The sequence below is a fragment of the Galeopterus variegatus genome, unplaced genomic scaffold (assembly GCF_000696425.1).
Source record: "Galeopterus variegatus unplaced genomic scaffold, G_variegatus-3.0.2 Scaffold56093, whole genome shotgun sequence".
Lineage (NCBI taxonomy): Eukaryota > Metazoa > Chordata > Mammalia > Dermoptera > Cynocephalidae > Galeopterus > Galeopterus variegatus.
In genome coordinates, this window is record NW_007782204.1 from 1 (window position 1) to 498 (window position 498).

Genomic DNA, 498 nt, shown 5'->3' on the forward strand with positions numbered 1-498 from the left:
ATATCATGTAGATAATTACTCCAAAATATGAAGAATACAAATACAAGCACTTTATTTTAAAAAGAAAACAAAAAAATCAATGTGAGTTTAAAAGTGTTTAAATGGTTCCATTTTTGACATTTCAGTTAAGAACCTATACAAGTTTATTCCCAGAAGCTAATGCATCACTAGTCTCTACTAAGGAAAATGAATTTTAAAAATTAACAAGGTTTCCAATAATTCAAATTTCACTATTTAAATAAAAACCTAGAGAGACCAATAATATCCAGTAGCTTCAAAAGATAAGCTAAAGACTCTTTGACGTAATCAATTTTACCAATGTTTGTTCAGGCTTGTTTTAAGATATACACATGAAAAATACACCAACTCTATAATTTCTTATAAAATAGCAAGTAAGGAGTAGATGTAGGAGATGTAGAAGGGGAAAGAGAATTCAAAAAGTCCTCTTAGGTAACTTTCATTCCAAAATCATCAAAAAGCAACCACTTCCCCTCATAC